At 33.8% G+C, this 20,381-nt stretch overlaps 2 protein-coding genes across 13 annotated transcripts in view; one reads left to right on the forward strand and one right to left on the reverse strand.

The window, feature by feature from the left end:
* Window positions 1-20,381, reverse strand: part of LOC127846559 (PHD finger protein 20-like) — a 254,732-nt gene that overhangs the window by 73,357 nt on the left and 160,994 nt on the right. The gene's annotated exons all lie outside the window — the stretch shown is intronic.
* The window catches only part of LOC127846580 (uncharacterized), a 76,943-nt gene that overhangs the window by 49,484 nt on the left and 7,078 nt on the right, over window positions 1-20,381 (forward strand). For 2 of the 5 annotated variants that reach the window (XM_052378007.1, XM_052378005.1), the window contains exon 1: window positions 10,167-10,398. The exons of 2 other annotated variants lie outside the window; for them this stretch is intronic. The gene's annotated coding sequence lies outside the window, so the exon portion shown is untranslated. Of the gene's footprint in view, window positions 1-7,129; window positions 7,293-10,166; window positions 10,399-20,381 lie in introns of those variants that run through there. One more of the 5 variants, XM_052378006.1, reaches the window with a different exon arrangement.

Raw genomic sequence — 20,381 nt, forward strand, 5'->3', positions numbered from 1 at the left:
GTACCCGCTAAATACGTTAAATGTTAAGTATTAGATTTTTTAAATGTTTAAAATGTACATGTATAGGTATTAAGCACTTATAATTATTGTGATTTAGCTGGCTGACATCTATACAGTATTTAGTTTATGGCAATCTGTATGGGCAGATGACTATAAATGTTTTCAATACGCTACATATCTCATAAACGCAAAATTGAGTATTGGGCGTTACATTACTCCAAGAAATGACCACTAATACCACGAGAAGACATGGAGGTATCATAAAAAGTGTAATCTGACCAGACATTGCCACCTGTGGTTAGGGACCAATATACAAGTATAGGTCCCTGCTGTGGCGTATGACACCATAGTGTTATTTAGTATTGGTCGGCACAGTATCTGATCATAACGAGATAATTGGTTTGTGCTGAACACAGGGGCAATAAAACCACAGATCTATCAATAAACAAGATTATTGAGATATCTTTTTTTGAACACCGCGATAAAAATGCTCAAACCATGGACTCTAGAATACACGGATAAGAAACATGGCAACATTCTCAGAATCATCACTGCTATATGTGTAATCACCTAACAATTCGTCTAAAAATAATTTATATATTTGAGTTGAAGACGATGTACTGTTGTTTAAGTCTGAATAAACTATCTGTCTGCCTGTCTAAATCCAAGCCGTCATCGTCCCGGTGAAAAAATCTGATTTTCAATAGTTGGACATGATGCCCTGATGTCAAAATACGAAATGACCCGCATAACACGGACCGTGATTTTCAAGAATCTTTAATAAATTGATAATTTAAGGTAAATAACATTTCAAATAATTATACATAATTACCTTGTTGATAATAAACAGCAAACGATGAATGTTTTTGCCACCCATTTTATTTCAAGTATGCATGCAAAGCCGAATAATATCGAGAGGGTCCGCTATATACGCTGTTTCATCATAAATTTTACAACCTTTCTGTGTTATAAACAAGAGCTGAAATCGTTAATTTATTAAGATTCATTTATAATAAGCTTTATTGATATGTTTCGTGAACAAAATACTACAATATATTCCATAAAAAATATAATAAGATGGCAAAAGAAATTCAATGGCCGATTTCTAAACAAAAGCATAATCGCCAAGACCGTAGCATCAGTTCAGTGCGTTAGGAACGCGCGCTACATTTTCCCGCCTTCATTCCTTAATTACTTTGGTTTTTAAACAAAATTTTTTTCTATCGTATACAGAATTCTTTTCTCCTAAGCAAGATGTAATTTTTAAAACTGAACTCCAAATATAAACGCTACAAATTGGTATTAAGTACGAACATGTCAACCGTAAATCTAGATTCTAAAACTCCAAAACGGTATGATATTTGCAAAAGTTAAAGTTATAACTCGCCGGGCTGTCGAAATCAGAAGAAAAACTTAATATATATTGATATATCTGTTTACTGCGTAACGTAAGCTTTCTAATGATATATAATTTGTCAAAATCGGCCGAGAAATGAAACTATAATTTAACAAAAGACGTGAGTGGGTACATCAAAATGTATAACCTCGGCGCTTCGCTGTACGCTAATCGTAAAAGATCGATAGCCACGACACGTTAAAACGCGCGGTGGTAAAACATAAAATTTGTATTTCTTGTGTTTAACTCGCTATAAATCCATTAATAACAACAGGAATATACTAAAAGTTATATTTTTTTGAAAGAGGAATTAATAAGCAACAAGATAACGTATAAACCAATAAAATCGGATGAATAGTTTTTGCATAAGATTGAATTTACTAAAGTAAGGGTCAAATACTCGATTCATCTCCTGTCAATATACACTCCGTGGTCAGGGCTAGTAGGTTCTGCATTTAGTAGCCCGAACGGGCTAGTTGAAAAAAAGTTAGTGTTAAGCCCTGATGTGTATATATAATTATTACAAAAAAATAGTCGACAACGGCTGTATAAGGGTTAAATTTCCCGGGTAAATTTTAGTATATTTACCGTACCCGGGATACATGTAAGTATACTTAAGAGTACCCGGGGTACATGTACGTAGTACCCGAGCCGACAATAAACAATCGAGCGATACTGGAAGGTGCAACATCTCTCACGCCCCCTAGCATCGCCTTTAGCAGTATTCAATTCTCAACAGGAAAGTGCTGGAGTCATTGATCCCGAGGGACAAGAAAAACAATTGATTAATGTTCGAAATTAATAATTTGATTAATGACAATTCTATTATTTGAGCCAGGTTGCAGGAAAAGCGCAGTCACATCAGTATCCAATTAAATTATTTGTTATTGTCAGAAAAACGCTTTTAAGCAAACAGCTTTCAAGCGACTGCAGGCTGATCTAGATCCAAACTGGCCACAATCGCCTTAGTGTCTCTTTTACTATGACACAGTTCATTTAACTTTAAAATGATAAAAAGTACTAACACTAAGAAAGAGTATACAAACCAGTAAAGAGTTTGAAATCAATGTTGAATTTCAGGACAGCTTGGTGATCTGCAAATCCCCGATGAAATATTGATATCGGGTATCATAGTCATTCAATAAGTCGCAAAATGCTCGAATACAATTTATAAAGCACAATGTGACTTATATTGATAACTAAAAATACCAGTATGCCAGTTTTGCCGTGTCAAGCTGTTACGATCCAGAAAGTCCTTCATTCACATCGAGTATGTATCCTTCGAATTCCAACTATTGTTGTCATAAGCGGAGATTTAGTGAATAAATAATTCATATATCCTAAATGACAGCTTCTAAATAGCGAAACAAGCCAATTTATGCAGTAAGAAAGTTTTGAATCGAGACTCATGGTGGCGGCCATTGTTGAATGTTGAAACACGAACGACAACTCTGCTAGGAGAATGTTATCAATGACGAGCAATCTCCTACGCAGGCGAATGCAAAAGGGAAGTAACTGAAAAATCGAGTTATCTCAATCGGACTGGCTCGGTCTTTTACATAGGTCGCCATTGTGAAAAAAAATAATGGTTATGATACCTTGGACGATGCTGTTCGCATCGTCAAAAATGATTGAGGAGTAAGTGGTCATGGTAGTAGTTGTAGCGGTTAATGTTCTTTAAAGGGACCGTCAACCACAAATGACGAAAACAGAAAAGTTCTATAATACCGTTTTGTTTACAATTATTAGTTTATATTGATTAAAATATCACGACAGGTATATAACATTACTTGAAAAAAGTTGATAAGTTTTCATATTTTCAGTATATTTGGTAATAAATTTTACTTGGTACAGGTACCAGGTAACTACCAATTAACCATAAATAACGCAAGTAGATTGATCATCATCGTCACGTGGTAAACCCAGGAATGCAAATTGTGCATGCGTAGTGAATTGTATATATTTTATATATAAAATGACCTATCAACTTGCGTTATTTTTAGTGTGTATATCGTTATGTCACATAGTTTCGCGATGTACTTTCTATTTCACATCGCGAAATGTTATTACCATATATACTGAAAGTATGAACTTTTTTAAAGTAATGTAATATACCAGTCGTGATATTTTAATCAATACAAACTAATAATATTGTTTTTTCGTCAATCTGGTTGACGGTCCCTTTAAGCAGCTTGATCTCGTTCGGTATATATACAAGCGCACCGTCTCCATTACTGGTATGCAATAAAGAGGAAAGAGTCGGAGGCATATATTGCAGTCTTCCTTTTTCGTACCTGAGAGGCAACGAAAACAAAATTGGGGTAAAGTTAATTTTTTGGGCTAAGCAGATGGCGTTAATAAACCGAGAAGAGAGTATTGTTGTTTCTCCTCACAATACTTGTCTTCTTTATAAGGAGAATCATTTGACACAAACAGAAAAACCGTGTGTAAAAATACAAAACAAATAAAATGTTGCCTCTCATAGTGCTGATTTGGCAATGAACGGTTACCAGAGGCTAGCTGATTGATCGATAATTTAATTTGAATTCGCTTATTCACAAATATATATGAGCTGTTATTGGCGTCGCTCTGGAGAGCGGCGACTAGTATGTAATGCTTTTTTTTTCGCTTATGGGAGGAGAAGTTATTTTACGGATCAATGTAAATATTTTTGTTTTAAGAGTATCTTGCATAGTGGTGATTTTTTGTGTAAATTAGTGTAAATAAGTACTGCATTTGTGCCTATTACATTTATTACAACATTTATTGCCAATAATGCAAAGCTAATTGTTTTAATTAATAACTGATCCACAACTGATCACAGGGGAAAGATCACAGGGACTGGGCAAATACGCGAAACTTTCTGGTTTTGTATAAAAACAAAACATAATCAAAATATTTTTATTTTGTGGTTTTTTTTATTTGCTTATTTAGTGGATAATTAATGTAGTACGATATTTGACGACCTATCGCGCAAGCAAGTTTGTTGGAAGGCGTAGTGGTACGAAAACGTACAATGTATTAGTTTATTAATAGACATATAATATCGATCGCTATACACAACTTCACCAAATAGCAGTACATATTAGTCAGCCGGAATAGCTCAGTTGGGAGAGCGTCAGACTGAAGTTGTTTACGCAACAATCATCTAAAGGCCCCCGGTTCAATCCCGGGTTCCGGCACGAACGGAACAGTTCGGCGGCTGACACTTTTTTTTAGTCAGGTTAATAAATATAATAAAGCTTTATTTTATGTAGACATTTTAAAATCCATTTTTCCACAATTGGACATTCTTATTAAAATTAATTGATGCCGCGTGGTGACAACGTTAATTAAAATTTCTTACATCTCTTAAATATCTTATTAAAAATACACGTGTTTTTATATTAACAAATAAATGCAAACAACATATCTATTATCTATGTATGTTAATGGTTGTCTATCATAGGCCCTAAGTGCTATCCATATCACATATAGAGCACGAAGCGCGACACGTATTATGATTGCAACAATGAGTTGCGATAAAGGAAGCAGCCCCTTATCAAGAAGGAGCTGTGTCCCAGCAACCCGTTTCCCTAGAGTCAAGCACTCCTCGTTTTTTTTTTTAAAGAACCACATATAGAGAGCGAAGCGCGACACATATTACTATCCAGGTGGTATGGGCCCTTTAGCATTATCCGACCATTACGTCCATAGTTGTCTTCCTTAGAATTTGAGAAATTTTGAAATCGTTGTTCGAAGTCCAAAATTTTCATCCGATTGTTCCCAAACGTGCACTGGTATTTTATCAATGAGGACCCAACCCAAACTCTATATGAGCAATACCGGACCATAAGTCCAGACTTATGTCTGTTTGAATTTAAAAATAAAAGTGAAAAACTGCTTGGTTAGGTGATTATGTCAACATTTTTCATCAGATTCATTCCAAACTTACACTGTCTTCATATCAATAAGCATTTTTACCTCATTTAAAATAAGAAACATCGGGACAATAAGTCCAGAATTTTTTTCTATTAAATTTGACAAAATAAACAATTTCCACTTGTTTTAAAGATTTCACAATTCGTCTGAATCTTTCCAAACTTGTTTAGTGTTTTTATATCAGTATGACTCGAACCCTATTGAAAATGATGAATACCGGAGCAATAAATCTAGTATGATCTTTTCTGAATTTCAAAGTATTATGAAATGCAGCTTCTTTATGCAATTTACAGTTTTCATTCAACTTTTTTTCAAACTTTTACAGTGTTTTCATATCAACGAGTACTCAACCCTATCGTAAATGAGCAACGTAAGAATAAGTTCAGAATCATCTCCCCTTGAAGTTGAGAAAAATATGAAATTATGCTTACAAGATGAAGCAGATTTTTAAAAACCTACACAGTTCTGTTCCATTAATGAAAACTGCACACGGATGCCAGTAAAAAAGGAAACCAATGTAAATAAAATGAACTATGAAATATTTGGGGGTTACAACACAAAATCATAGATAATGGTTATTTGGGGGTTATAACACAACATCATAAATAATGGTTATTTGGGGTTATATCACAAAATTATAGATAACGGTTATACAAGTAGCTTTTTCTATTTTGTTTAAAATAATCGGCCAATATATTAATATTTACAGTAGAAAAAAATCGTTCCATGTAACTTCATTGAGTGCCGTTAACACTGAAATTCCCGACGCCCTTTGATGCTTTGCATCAATACTTATCTTGTAGTTTAATTGCAACAACATCAAACTTAGCTGTTTTGCGTACTGGTATATTTTCTTTTGACTCAAACGGTACGAAGTTTTTGTTGCGTCATGAGCATCAACCTGAATAAGTTAAACGCAAACATAGCAATGTTCTGACACTATGATCCTATGACGATGAAGACCCTTATATCGTTGGACCATCTGCTATGTCCCGGTTGTTTTGTAGCAGACTCCACGATCAGGTCGCTCACTGGACAAAGTATGAATGCTTGTCATGGTGTTTATTAAAATTATGCATGTAAGTCCTAATTGATAAAACCATTTATGCCTAGCGTCTAGAAAAAAAGGCCTTTGCAAACAGCGTAGATCCAGATGAGACGCCGCATGATGCGGCGTCTCATCAGGGTCTGCACTGTTTGCTTAAAGGAATTTCTGTAAGGAATATTCTAAACATAGAAATAAATATACTTGACCCTAAATTTGGAAATAAATTGATCCAATTTAGAAGGATGCGAGAGTCCACTAGGCATAAATGGGTTAAACATCCATCATTCAAGCGTCTTTGTAAAGTGGAAAGTGGAAAAATAGCCAACCACCGGCACTCAACATTGACTATATGATATTAAAAAATGGTTATACATGTGTACATCTCCGTTGGTCGATTTGTCTTACAGTGGACGCCAAAGTGGATTAAATGCGTCGCGTTCTGAGAAAAGTGTCGTCCCATATAAGCCTGTGCAGTTCGCCAAAATTGGATTTGAGCTAACAAGAGACTTCATTTCAACGAAAAGTGACTGCACAGGCTAATCTGGGACGACACTTAACGCACATTTATTATGTCCAGTTTTCTCAGAACACGACTCAAATCGATAACTTGCCGAGAATCGTGCGTTTTTCTGTGCGCAAAACTTACAGGAAGCTTTGTCATGCCATCAATACTCACAATGAATGATGCTAATCGATATTTAGCTCATTAACAATTCCGCATTGGTCTTTGTTAACAGATGCTCTATTGATGGATGGCTATAAGCGTCAACTGTTTCCTCCGCGGGGCGGTAACGACAAGTATTCGCTTGACGTCGAAGGCTGTGTGCGTCTAAGGACTTGATGTCGCTAAGCAGTGCTGCGTATAAACTGTGCTTGCTATCGCTTTATGGCAGTGCTGTGTAGAAACTGTGCTTACAACATATACAAGTAAGAATCGCCTCGCGTAATGTTGCCCTCGTATGTATAATGTGGTTATTTGTAAAATTATAATTATTAATACTACTTGTGTTACTGCTGTTGAGGCGCTTGCTTCTGTTGTTCTTTCTTTATGGGTCGCTTCACGGATGGATTTGCAGTTTCTCGAAAATAACGCGACTACCCATATGTTTTTATACTGCTTTTAAAAACGGGATAAATAAGATAATTCTTTTTTTTTATTCAATATAAAACATACAATGTAATATGTGCATAAGCAAAAACAAAGATAAGATAAGAAATAAGATAATTCAGTGACACATATTTATTATAACACCTTATCGTTCAATAATTATTAACATAAAACGAAGAAGTATCGATGAATCATTTATGATTTTCCTAACCGCATCACGAGCTTTATTCGCATAGCATTGCGGATCCATGAAACCGTTTAATCAAATTATAAAATATTAATTAGTTTTTAATCGCGATTATAAAGGAATACGGAAACAAGAATAAAAGTTACACTACTTTATTAAATAAGCTGTTGAGTTAGACGGATATTTACACAATTTTTTTTTATTGTTAACTGTTTCTTTAATAGTTTAATATGTGTAGATTAGCGTTCAACGAAAAATATTTTGTTTAATAAATGCATTAAATTGGATAAGCGTTACTTATAAGTATTCAATAGGGCGGATGTAATGGAAAAGAATGCAAGACTAGGATAATTTGTTACACACGCGTTTCACTTACATATCGGACAAATAACATGTGACATGTAAACTAAATTCTGGTGATATTATTGCTTTTTTACAAGGCAAGGGCTCGATTTTACTGAGGCCAGTCTTTTGTTGCTTGATGGGGTTTCGTTAATTTTATTTTGTGCCTTTAAATTGCAGATCTTCAGTGTGTTTGCAGATCAAGCATGTGTAAGATTTTCCGCATTTTCGAAACTTGTATCACAATTCGACTGTAAGCGCAATTTATTTATGAAATAAATTGTCTTGTAAGCGAGTAACTTTAAATGTAAGGTGGTGCCATTATAACCGGACCAATAAACTCGTTATAGGATTACTTGCATTAAGAAGTTAAAATAACAACTTCACAATGATCATTGTGACACAATAGCAGGTCGATTGCGAATGAATAATCAAAGAAAGGATAATTGAAATCGAAAAGATATGAATCACACATGATTAATCTAGGCAGAGGTTTTAATTATTGGTGTGATTTATCTGATGTAGACCATTTAAACCTAGATAATATCGTTCTTACTTAACAGTCAGCGTCGATCTAAGCACACATACCTTTTGTCATCTCCTTTATAAAGTTATTTTTCTTTATGAACTAAAATATTCACGTTCCTGCATCTAATGTTCTGTGCAACACCTTGGAAAATAATAGATTGTCATTGTTGTGTTTTTGAATAATCACATTCATTGACCTTCTTTGTTACCCATGTGTCTAAACAAAAGTCTTAAACGGTTTGAAGGTCTTGCTCGATTATCGTTTTTGAAAGTATATAAAATAATTAATAAACTTGACTACAAAACGGAATATAATAACCGGGATTATAATCAAAAATCGAAGCAGCACGACCGTTAAAGTATTAAATAAACTTTTATGCAACATCCTTTATTTTAACGAGCTGCCCGTTCGCTTAAGAGGCGTTTGTTTGTACTTGTATATAGCGTTTTGCTATAAAGCAATTATACATGCATACGAAAATTTTAAGAAAATTGAAGGAACTTTGCATTTTAAAGGGGACTTTTCACGTTTTATAAAATTGACAAAATAAAAAAAATGTTTCAGATTGCAAATTGTCGTTGTAGTTATGATTTTTGTGAGGAAACAGTAATACTGAACATTTACCATGCTCTTAAATATCCATTATATGCATCTTTCGACGGGTTTAAAACCTGACAATTATAAAGCGTTGCAACGCGAAACGATTGAAAAATTTGGACAGTTCTGTTGTTGTCGTTATATTTTGTGATATACTACAATGATTGCTGATATAAAGTATAAAATACATCTCACAGTGTTTGAGGACGGATGTCCAATTGGTCAAAGCGATAGACGTTTACTCCAGGGGTCAGTGGTTCGAGTCCAGTTGAGGGTTACTTTTTTTAATTCTTGTTTTTTTACAGTAGCTTTTTAAATCTAATGTTTACATTTATAAATATAAAGAATTGAATGACAAACCTAAATATATGCCAAAATCTGTGAAAAGGTCCCTTCAATGTTTAATTTAGGTAAGCACCAACAAAGCTTATATTGTAATTAATTATCATATAAGATCTTAATTAATATAGATGAAATAATTTCATTTAAGTTATAAGTATTAACGACTTCTTAGTTTTTAATAAATCAAAATGAACAATATACTTGTATTTCGGGAAAACTTTAGTTTGTAATTATTATTGTAACAATATTACTAACTTCGCTTTAATAGTTCAAATGCGACCACTATGCACATTTTGTTTGCAACTTTAATATGTTCTCCTCGCTATTTGAGATATTTAAATTACCTCGCTATTTGAGATATTTAAATTACCTCGCTATTTGAGAGATTTAAATTAAACGATATCATCATTTTCATTCTATTAAAGCCATTACTTTTTTATATAAATTAAACCCATTACTGAACTAAAGGTTCTATACACGTGAATTGGCTAACCGCTCTAACAAGTTATTTAATACCAACTCTCGGTCTTCTTAACGCCATTTAACCTCCCGTACTGAAACCATATTGTGATAAAGGCAGGGCTTTTATCTTGATTTTATTGCCGTCTTAGACTGCTCACTGGTTTTCTTCAATAGGAGCATTGGCTGATAAGATTACACATGTAGTTGAAGAACATCGCGACCGTATATCATCTTTAACTTGTGTGCACATGAAGATATAAATACCGCTTGCAAACATCTGTGATAAATTACGAATTACATGAAGACACGTAAGAAGTAACCACACCTTTCCCAGGTTTCGATTTCAATAAGCAACTGCATAGAAGATCATGTGCTAAGCCTTGAATGAATTCTCTTTACAAATGTGTGCGTTGAAGTCCTATGGGAAACATATCTTGTTAATTCTGGATGTAACAATGTTTTCGTGGTAAGAATTCTTCTTCTTCTTCTTGTTTCTTTTTATTATTATTATTATTATCATTATTATTTATATTTTTATTATTATTATTATTATGATCATCATCATCATCATCATCATCATCATCATCATCATCATCATCATCATCATCATCATCATCGTCATCAGCAGCAGCAGCAGCAGCAGCATCAGCAGCATTATTATTATTATTATTATTATTATTATTATTATTATTATTATTTTATTTTTATTTTTATTATTATTATCATTATTATTATTATTATTATTATTATTATTATTATTATTATTATTATTATTATTATTGTCCTTACCAGTAATTACCAGTTCTTACCAAATTCAGCATACAAGACGTCACTTAAAACTTCTTGAAAGAAAGCTTACCTGATTCTGACAGCGATATACAAAATGTTCTCTTCGATAAGTGGCCTGTTGAAGCATTAAATATGCCAATATGCTTTTGAAAATAATAAGACTGAAAGTCAATGGTGTTTGGAAATACACTGACTGATCCTTGGCAATTAAACACCGAGATATTATTCTCAATGCATGCCTATACATACTGGTGCACTAAATTCTCAGTCTATAAGATGGGAAAAGAAAGTATCGCCGGTTTTATTCAATTAATGAAATATAAAAGAAATGTAATATATGACAATTGTATTTAGCATATAATGTTATTGTAAATGTCGGTTTAACTCAAAAGTAGATCGTTGTTCTTTATTTACGACTGACACTTCTGATGAAAATTCCGTGGGCATTTTTAAAGGAATCAGTAATAAACCTATGAAATTACATTTTCATACGTTTTATTAGAATGTTCACACCGTGTGGCAATTCTAGTATGTAAACATTAGTGAAGATGTATGACATATTTTTCCCATATCCAGTGGTATTTTCCAATGATTGTCATTCCAACGACTGTATATATGTATATATGTATGTATGCTCGATACCTCTGGATTCATTATTACTTCGCCATCTGTATATTCCTCTGTTTATTATGCCTACAACAGTTTACCCCTCTGTTTATTATGCCGTCAGCTGTATACCCCTCTGTATATTATGCCGTCAGCTTTATATCTCTTTTTTTCTGTTTATTATACCGTCAGCTGTATAGCTCTTTGTTTATTATGCCGTCAGCTGTATACTTCTCTGTTTATTATACCGTCAGCTGTATACCTCTCTGTTTATTATCCGTCAGCTATATACTCCTCTGTTTATTATGCCGTCATCTGTATACTCCTCTGTTTATTATACCATCAGCTGTATACTTCTCTGTTTATTATGCCGTCAGCTGTATATTCCTCTGTTTATTATGCAGTCAGCTGTATACTCATCTGTTTATTATGCCGTCAGCTGTATACTCCTCTGTTTATTATGGCGTCAGCTGAATACTCCTCTGTTTATTATACATTCAGCTGTATACCCTTTTTTTGTATTTTGCCGTCAGATGTATACTCCTCTGTTTGTTATACCGTCAGCTGTATACCTCGGTCCTCTCTGTTTATTATGCCGTCCGCTGTATACTCCTCTGTGTATTATGCCGTCATCTGTATACCTCTCTGCAGTGTCCGACAAATTTCTTATTTTTCAGGTAGCCCACTGGGCTACCAATAAAAATATTTGGTAGCCCATAAAATTTTCCTACAAAATGATAAGAGGCAGGTTTTCATCTTTATTTTATTTCTTCATTTACATAAACATAATATGTATACATACATATACATAAAACAGCAAGTAGTCTGATGTACACAATCAATATCGTAAATTAATGTTACAGTACAGGCACCGTGTACTTAAATGTAAATGTACCAAAGAAAATCATATACTACATGTAGATATTACATGTATGTGCACATGTATGTGTACTTAAATTCGGACAGCACGTTAAGTCGTAAACGTAAATAAAGCGTTTAGCTGATCAATACGATTGACTCGTATTATGTTAATCAATGCAATTGCTCTTTTTAACAACAAAAACCGAGTTTCAAGAAATCAACTGGTCAAATCATTTATTTACTTGTGTCCGACTTTAAGTACTGTCCGAATTTACGTATTGCATCCGTTTGTTACGACACTTGTGTGCAGTCAGTATAGAATACAACAATTGTTTCAATAATGAAGGAACTGATACAGCGTAACAGTAACGATACAGCGTGTTGACATGATATTTTATTAAGAGAAAATGCCAATGCCAAATAATTTGCGAAATACCCCGGTACTTTAGTTGAAATTCACAACGAAACTATTAATGGAAATTAAATGATCTCAATGTTGTACCCGCTACGAAATTTTTATATACAAATAAATACACCACGTCAATTTTCGCGCGCTTTTTATCAGGACAAAGAAATTCATTTCTTAAATGTAGAATTTTGTAACCTAAAATAGCTGTACACAACGCGTGCAGACCGTGGCAGGTTATTTACGCATGTTGCAATACAACGGTCCTGATTGGGACCTTATTTCATCATATCTTTAAATAGAACCATATGCCGAAATTCATTTGACACTTTAGAAAATTTCAAACGTTTGTGTTTATGACTATTATCCTCTATATTACCCACCCATAATTTGGTTTAAAAAATATAAATCGGGCATATACGGGATTATTGATTATCAGTTGAATAATCCAATTATTAATTGACAATGCAAACTAATTAGCAGGTGTTAACCGCGTTTACAAAGTTGTCATTAATATTCATTTTCGGTTTCGTTACCGTTTTGAAGAATCCGCTTTTTTTTATATTTATTTAATGTTTGGCGTCCTTGGATATTTAACGACATCAAAAACGTTGTCGCTATTACTTATTGTTGCGGTTAACAACGAATTCCAAACTGCGAAATGATGTTGCATCATGTGCGCCAACTATCCAACCGGCTCTCATTATATTATTAGCAGACGACAAATGTTGATTCTGATTGGATGATTAAAATACACTGTTACTGTTTAAGACATTACCGCAAGTGATCGGTGACTGATTAGATAATTGATTGCACTTTGTTATCGGATTATAAGCAATACACAGTGTACAAATACAGCTGACGGCATAATAAACAGAGAGTCTCTGTTTATTATGCCGTCAGCTGTATTCTCATCTGTTTATTATGCCGCCATCTATATACTCCTCTGTTTATTATACCGTCCACTACATACCTCTCTGTTTATAATGCCGTCAGCTGTATACCCTCTGTTTATTATGCTGTCAGCTGTATACTCATCTGTATATTATACCGTCAACTGTGTACTTCTCTGTTAATTATGCCGTAAGCTGTATACCTCTCTGTTTATTATGCTCTCAGCTGTTACCTCTCTGTTTATTATGCCGTCAGCTGTATACTCCTCTGTTTATTATGCTGTCATCTGTATACTCCTCTGTTTATTATGCTGTCAGCTGTATATCTTTCTGTTTATTATGCTGTCAGCTGTATACCTCTCTGTTTATTATGCCGTCATCTGTATACTCCTCTGTTTATTATGCCGTCAGCTGTATACTCCTCTGTTTATTATGCTGTCATCTGTATACCTCTCTGTTTATTATGCTGTCATCTGTATACTCCTCTGTTTATTATACCGTCAACTGTATACTCCTCTGTTTATTATGCCGTTAGCTGTATACTTCTCTGTTTATTATACCATCAACTGTATACCTCTCTGTTTATTATGCCGTCAGCTGTATACCCCTCTGTTCATTTTGGTGTGCAGTAAAAATGCCAGAGGTAAAAATGCCATAGGTAAAAATGCCAGAGGTAAAAATGCCAGAGGTAAAAATGCCAGAAGTAAAGTGGTAAAAATGCCAGAGGTAAAAATGCCTGATGTTATATAGTAAAATAGAGATTTGAGCATTAAAAAAAAGAATATTTAGTATTGGAGGAATAACATTCTATGCTTATGTTAATGATAACATTTTTTTACTAATTGAACATGATATATTTGTTCTAAATTTAGACTGTAATTTTGTTTTTTTTGTGTAATTTATTTATTATGTTTATTGCACAATAATCAATAGGATATTTAATATTGGATATATTGCACACTTAAAGTCAATAACGTTCACTTATTTTCAAACACCTCAATGTCTTGATAAATTGTATTGACTTCCAGCTAGCAATATAGGTCGACAACAAATTAACAAGAGGGTCATGAAGGCCCTGAATCGCTCACCTGACTAACCAAATACAATCCCAACCCAGATTTCATCAAGATAAACATTCTGACCAAATTTCATAAAGATTGGATGAAAACTTTGACCCCTATTGTCTACACAAGGTTTTTCTATTATTTGACCTAGTGACCTAGTTTTTGACCCCAAGTGACCCAAATACAATCCCAACCAAGATTTCATCAAGATAAACATTCTGATCAAATTTTATAAAGATTGGATGAACCCGTACGAAATTCTGGGGCAGAAATGGGACGAACATGAGGCGGAATTGGGACGGAAACTATTGTTTTCGGGCGGACTAAATGCGAAAATTAATTTCCGACCCCAAAGACAATGTCTCTTGATTTTTTTCCAGGCGGAACTCATTAGCAATTCCTGGCGGAAATAAGACTCGGGCGGAATTTCATACTTAAACATTTGTCTAAGGTGGATTTTCTGACTAAGAAAATTAACTGGGGCGGAATTTCATACTTATACATGTCTCTTGGGCACAATGTTGGACTTAGATAAAGAATTTCAAAATGGGACTTTAAGATAATTAATAAACAGAGTTCTGATTTCAGTTTCTAAATGGGTATTGTAGGAAACATTTGCTATACACAAGGAAAACAACATTTATATTCAATTCATACAAAAGTTAACCCATGCAAAGAGGCTGAATTGAGCTTCAAATGACACAAATTTAAGGCTGGAATGACTGAAAAAATAGGACTAATCCACAAATTCAGCTGCAAGATTTCACTCCTCAAAATTTGGAGGAAAAAAATAAACTTAGATATACTGTTCTGGGTGAAATTTATATATATTTAGGCTCAGGCTTATTTTTATAAGACCTTATAATGAAATCATTTTGTTATGATAATTTTACCTAGTAACATTTAAAGTACATGTTAATCTAATAATATGTATTTAAAATATCTCTGAACTAAGGGGACTGAGTAAATTTGATTAAGGGATGTATGATGCAAGTTGAAAAATTGTTGTGAAATGCAGTAAATTTATCCCTGTTTATCAGTAGTGTTTTGTTTTATGGTGTCAATTTGGTGGCTGTTATCTTTGTATTTCCCCAGTTGTTAACAAACTGCATGGGTAATATGATCCATACAGCCTGATAAGACAGACACTGCTTCATTTTTGTGAGTCAGAATTTTGAAAATAAGAGCGGGTGTTTGCAAGAACTGTTACTAGCTTGAACATTTGAAATGCAGTTTCAAAGCAATGATTGGACTTTCTTGATTTGAAGTTTTTACAAAATGATGAATTAATCTTACTTTGATGAACATTCTGAAATAATTAACTAAAATGTGGAAGTCAACATTCAGTGTGAACAAAAAAGGCTGAAAAGAGTGATTCAGTGATAATATGATGGAACTTTTAAGTGCTCTGAGCTACTAAACAGGTTTGTTTTTATATTTACTTTGTATTGTTTTCTTATAATGCTGTGTTTATTATAGATATATTGTTTAACAGTAATATCTGTTTTGGCGGGTGGTTTTAACCTATAACATTTAAAATGAATGGTCAAGCTAGGTATCTTTGCAATTATTTTCACGTTATATAAAAAACATAATACAGTCAAAGGTGTCTATATCTTATTCAATGTTTTTTGCCATATCGAGATTTTTGTCATTTGTGAAATAGAAACCTAGTGTTTAATAGCTCCATCAGAGGTCCAGATAAAGTTTGTGTATGCCTTAAATTAAATTTGGGAATGTTTTAGTGAACCAACAAGCAATAATAATTGTTGATTTTTAAGTATTTAGTTTTAAGCTACTATTTCACTAAAGTCAATGTATTGCGTTTATTAAAGCAGTGAATGAGTTTATTGTTCGATCAGTGAAGTATGTTGTCATCCGCAAAAAAGGTTTGTCTTATGACTGACTGAATCTGGATAAAGACTGAAAGGTGCATGTTGTTTTTGTGATTTTGTAAAGTTTTTTTTAGCTTTTGTGACCTCTGAATGTACGTCAATCCATCAGCAGCTTAAGGAGCTATGTATATATCGGAGTTAAGCTCATAATCCTCCCCCCCCCCTCGGAATCATTCACATATTCTCCTGTCAATTCCGTCCGGAAATAAATTCCGCCCGGAAATGTCCATCCCAGTCTAATTTCCGCCCGGAAATATTTTCCGCCTCATTAGCATATTCCGCCGCAAATTCCGCCCCGTGTCAGCATGCAAAAATAATTTCCGCCCGGAAATCTTTTCCGCCTCATAAGCATATTTCGCCCAAACTTCCGCCCCATTTCCGCCCCGTTTCCGCCTCGTTTCCGCCTGGAGAAGTTCTTTCTTGTAACCACTATATCCGGGCGGAATCAACAATTTTCCAGGCGGAACTGTCAATAAAATTAAGTCTCAATACCGGGCGGAAAATTTCGTACAGGAAAACTGTGACCTCTATTGTCTACACAAGGTTTTTCTATTATTTGACCTAGTGACCTAGTTTTTGACCCCAGATGACTAACCAAATACAATCCCAACCCAGATTTAATCAAGATAAACATTCTGACAAAATTTCATAAAGATTTGATGAAAACTGTGACCTCTATTGTCTTTACAAGGTTTTTCTATTATTTGACCTAGTGACCTAGTTTTTGACCTAGTGTCCTAGTTTTTGACCTAGTGACCTAGTTTATTTACCTCAGATGACCAAAATACAATCTCAACCCAGATTTCATCAAGATAAACATTCTGACCAAATTTCATAAAAATTGGATGAAAACTGTGACCTCTACTTTCTACACAAACAAATTGTTGACGGTTTTTCTTTTATTTGACCTAGTGACCTAGTTTTTGACCTCAGATGACCCAAATACAATTCCAACCCATATTTCATCAAGATAAACATTCTGACCAAATTTCATTAAGATTGGATGAAAACTGCGACCTCTATTGTCTACACAAGGTTTTTCTATTATTTGACCTAGTTTTTTACCTAGTGACCTAGTTTTTAACTCCAGATGACCCAAATACAATCCCAAACCAGAGTTCATCAAGATAAACATTCTGACCAAATTTCATAAATATTGGATGAAAACTGTGACCTCTACTGTCTACACAAGGTTTTTCTATTATTTGACCTAGGTTCTGACCTAGTGACCTAGTTTTTGCCCCAGATGACCCAAATACAATCCCAACCCAGAGATCATCAAGATATACATTCTGACCAAATTTCATAAAGATTGGATAAAAACTGTGACCTCTACTGTCTACACAAGGTTTTTCTATTATTTGACCTAGTTTTTGACCTAGTGACCTACTTTTTGACCCCAGATGACCAAAATACAATTCCAACACAGTTTTCATCAAAATAAACAGTCTGACCAAATTTCATAAAGATTGATGAAAACTGCGACCTCTATTGTCTACACAAGGTTTTTCTATTATTTGACCTTGTTTTTGACTTAGTTTTTGACTCCAGATGATCCAAATACAATCCCAACCCAGATTTCATTAATATAAACATACTGACCAAATTTCATAAAGATTGGATGAAAACTGTGTCCTCTACTGTCTACACAAACAAATGGTTGACGGACACACACACGCACACACGCAAGCACACACGCACCTACGGACGCCGTGACATGTGAGCTAAAAAACAAACCAAGAGACATTTGTTGAATGACAGATTCATCAAAGAAACAAAAAATCCAAACCAATAGACATAATGCATAAAGCACAAAACAACAAAATTACAGTCTAAATTTATGAGTGAGACTAGTAGAATAAATATATCATATTCAATTAAAAAAGAATGTTTCCATAACGTAAGCAAAGAATGTAATTCCAACAATACTCAATATCATTTATAATATTGCTCAAAACTATTTTACTATATAACATCTGGCATTTTTACTTCTGGCATTTTTACCTATGGGATTTTTACCACTTTACTTCTGGCATTTTTACCTCTGGCATTTTTACCTATGGCATTTTTACCTATGGCATTTTTACCTCTGGCATTTTTACCTACATTCGTTTATCAAACGTCAGCTGTATACTCATCTGTATATTATACCGTCAACTGTGTACTTCTCTGTTTATGATGTTGTCAGCTGTATACTCTTCTGTTTATTATACCGTCAGCTGTATAGCTCTCTGTTTATTATACCATCAACTGTATCCCTCTCTATTTATTATGCCGTCAGCTGTATAGCTCTCTGTTTATTTTGCCGTCAGCTGTATACTCCTCTGTTTATTATGCCGTCAGCTGTATACCCCTATGTTTATTATGCCGTCAGCTGTGTACTCCTCTGTTTATTATGCCGTCAGCTGTATACCCCTATGTTTATTATACCGCCAGCTGTAAACTCCTCTGTTTATTATACTGTCAACTGTATACTTATCTGTTTATTAGGCCGTCATCTTTATAATCCTCTGTTTATTATACCGTCAGCTGTATACTCTTCTGTTTATTATGCCGTTAGCTGTATACCCCTATGTTTATTATGCCGTCAGCTGTATACCTCTCTGTTTATTATGCCGTCATCTGTATACCTCTATGTTTATTATACCGTCAACTGTATACCTCTTTGTCTATTATGCCGTCAGCTGTATACGTCTCTGTTTATTATGGTGTCAGCTGTATACTCATCTGTTTATTATGCCGTCAGATGTATAATAATACTTTAATTATAATATCAGCTATTAATTTTTGAGTCAGCTGCAAACTTGCATGTATGCTACTAGTTTTATCTTTCCTGCAGCTGTAAACTCCAAATCATTTGTTACGTCAGCTGAATAGTCCTATATTCATTTTCAATCAGCTTAATGTATACTCAACTTAATTTCTCATTAGTTGTTTATATAAATAGGTTAATAACCATCAGCTGATTTTATGAATGCTGAATGATAAGTCCATAATACTCCATCTACCTTCATGTTAATTATTCAGTGTATGGATATCTGCATCGTCAGTTTATTCCGTCAGCTGTATTCATCGACGTTTATCATTACGCCATCTGTATTCAATCATCAAATTTCGGTTTCTTTCTGGCTCTACATGGTGTTAAAGTAATTTGCATCTACATGAAACATTTAATTTTTATCACAACCATAATGCGTCGCCGAAATGTGATATAATTTTAATTTTGTCATTATATTAATGTTTAATTACCATAATAATATATGTCGTTTTTTATGACATGACACTTTCCACAACCATTACAAACATAGGTTGTTGTAGTAACCTATGTACTCGTTAATCGTTATACTGTATAAAGTTATAAATACGTGGGCATTTCTAAAATATGTATAGACATATGATGATAAATATAATTTTATCAGCTGTTTGCAATTATTCACATTTGATGAAAAATAAGTTATCTGGTATGATTATGCACTTTGAATCAATTAATTACATGCAAATTTCCATAACTCAAGTCTTAAAATATTCAGGAATGCTTCATTTTACCTTAAATGGTCATCATAATTTGATGCAAAATTAATATCAGTGAAACGATTTTGTATTTAGAGTAGTAGATTGTAGTATGCAATGGTAGTTATGCGAACAAATTGACAGTAAATAATGCCAGAAATGATTTTACTGATACAATCCGCAGTGTAGCGGGCCCATTATTTTCACATACAACATACGTTCAGTAATAAACCGAAGTGCATGTACGAATAATCCGGTAGAATAAATAATGCTGACTGGTTCGTTAGTGACTGTGAGTCTGCCCGTCGTTTATATACAGATGTATCAGAAGGGGTTTAACTTGAATAATTCAGGTGCTTATAGATCAAGGCTTTGTCATTATAAGTTATAGAAACTATATAAAGATTTAATACTGAAAAAGAAGG

Source organism: Dreissena polymorpha, chromosome 9 (assembly GCF_020536995.1).
Source record: "Dreissena polymorpha isolate Duluth1 chromosome 9, UMN_Dpol_1.0, whole genome shotgun sequence".
Classification (NCBI taxonomy): Eukaryota; Metazoa; Mollusca; class Bivalvia; order Myida; family Dreissenidae; genus Dreissena; species Dreissena polymorpha.